This window comes from Hyperoodon ampullatus, assembly GCF_949752795.1.
Source record: "Hyperoodon ampullatus genome assembly, chromosome: 11".
Classification (NCBI taxonomy): Eukaryota; Metazoa; Chordata; class Mammalia; order Artiodactyla; family Ziphiidae; genus Hyperoodon; species Hyperoodon ampullatus.
In genome coordinates this window covers 44,985,074-44,987,771 of record NC_136924.1, presented here as the reverse complement: position 1 = coordinate 44,987,771, position 2,698 = coordinate 44,985,074, and positions in this window count along the sequence as shown.

Below are 2,698 nucleotides of genomic sequence, written 5' to 3'. Positions count from 1 at the left end.
GCAGAGTAGAAGGACGTGCGCTCACTCTCTCTTACAAGAGCACCAGAATCACAACTAACTGCTGAACAATCATCGACAGGAAGACACTGGAACTCACCAAAAAAGATACCCCACATCCAAAGACAAAGGAGAAGCCACAATGAGATGGTAGGAGGGGCACAATCACAATAAAATCAAATCCCATAACTGCTCGGTGGGTGACTCACAAACTGGAGAACACTTATACCACAGAAGCCCACCCACTGGAGTGAAGGTCCTGAGCCACACGTCAGGCTTCCCAACATGGGGGTCCGGCAACGGGAGGCGGCATTCCTAGAGAATCAGACTTTCAAGGCTAGTGGGATTTGACTGCAGGACTTCGACAGGACTGGGGGAAACAGAGACTTCACTCTTGGAGGGCACACACAAAGTAGTGTGCGCATCGGGACCCAGGGGAAGGAGCAGTGACCCCAGGGAAGACTGAACCAGACCTACCTGCTAGTGTTGGAGGGTCTCCTGCAGAGGCAGGGGGTGGCTGTGGCTCACCGGGGGGACAAGGACACTGGCAGCAGAAGTTCTGGGAAGTACTCCTTGGCATGAGACCTCCCAGAGTCTGCCATTAGCCCCACCAAAGAGCCCGGGTGGGCTCCAGTGTTGGGTCGCCTCAGGCCAAACAACCAACAGGGAGGGAACCCAGCCCCACCCATCAGCAGACAAGTGGATTAAAGTTTTAATGAGCTCTGCCCACCAAAGCAACAGCCAGCTCTATCCACCACCAGTCCCTCCCATCAGGAAACTTGCACAAGCCTCTCAGATAGCTTCATCCACCAGAGGGCAGACAGCAGAAGCAAGAACTACAATCCTGCAGCCTGTGAACAAAAACCACATTCACAGAAAGACAGACAAGATGAAAAGGCAGAGGGCTATGTACCAGATGAAGGAACAAGATAAAACCCCAGAAAAACAACTAAATGAAGTGGAGATAGGCAACCTTCCAGAAAAAGAATTCAGAATAATGATAGCGAAGATGATCCAGGACCTCGGAAAAAGAATGGAGGCAAAGATTGAGAAGATGCAAGAAATGTTTAACAAAGATGTAGAAAAATTAAAGAACAAACAAACAGATGGACAACACAATAACTAAAATGAAAAATACACTAGAAGGACTCAATATGAGAATAACTGAGGCAGAAAAATAGATAAGTGAGCTGGAAGACAGAATGGTGGAATTCACTGCCATGGAACAGAATAAAGAAAAAAGAATGAAAAGAAATGAAGACAGCCTAAGAGACCTCTGGGACAACATTAAGTGCAACAACATTCGCATTATAGGGGTCCCAGAAGGAGAAGAGAGAGAGAAAGGACCCAAGAAAATATCTGAAGAGATTTTAGTCAAAAACTTCCCTAACATGGGAAAGGAAATAGCCACGCAAGTCCAGGAAGCACAAAGAGTCCCATACAGGATAAACCCAAGGAGAAACACGCCGAGACACATAGTAATGAAACTGGCAAAAATTAAAGACAAAGAAAAACTACTGAAAGCAGCAAGGGAAAAACGACAAATAACATACAAGGGGACTCCCATAAGGTTAACAGGTGATTTCTCAGCAGAAATTCTACACGCCAGAAGAGAGTGGCATGATATACTTAAAGTGATGAAAGGGAAGAACCTACAACCAAGATCACTCTACCCGGCTAGGATTTCATTCAGATTCGATGGAGAAATCAAAAGCTTTACAGACAAGCAAAAACTAAGAGAATTTAGCACCACCAAACCAGCTCTACAACAAATGCTAAAGGAACTTCTCTACATGGGAAACACAAGAGAAGAAAAGGACCTACAAAAACAAACCCAAAACAATTAAGAAAATGGTAATAGGAACATACATATCGATAAGTACCTTAAACGCGAATGGATTAAATGCTCCAACCAAAAGACACAGGCTTGCTGAATGCATACAAAAACAAGACCCATATATATGCTTTCTACAAGAGACCCACTTCAGACCCAGGGACACATTCAGACTGAAAGTGAGGGGACGGAAAAAGATATTCCATGCAAATGGAAATCAAAAGAAAGCGGGAGTAGCAATACTCATATCAGATAAAATAGACTTTAAAATAAAGAATGGTACAAGAGACAAGGAAGGCCACTACATAATGATCAAAGAATCAATCCAAGAAGAAGATATAACAATTATAAATATATGTGCACCCAACATAGGAGCACCTCAATACATAAGGCAATTGTTAACAGCTCTAAAAGAGGAAATCGACAGTAACAAAATAATAGTGGGGGACTTTAACACCTCACTTACACCAATGGACAGATCATCCAAACAGAAAATGAATAAGGAGACACAAGCTTTAAATGACACAACAGACCAGATAGATTTAATTGATATTTATAGGACATCCCACCCAAAAACCGCAGATTACACTTTCTTCTCAAGTGTGCATGGAACATTCTCAATAGATCACATCTTGGGTCACAAATCAAGCCTCAGTAAATTTAAGAAAATTGAAATCATATCAAGCATCTTGTCTGACCACAACGCTATGGATTAGAAATCAATTACAGGGAAAAAAACATAAAAAACACAAACACGTGCAGGCTAAACAATATGTTACTAAATAACCAAGAAATCACTGGAGAAATCAAAAAGGAAATCACAAAATACCTAGAGACAAATGACAATGAAAACACGACGACCCAAAA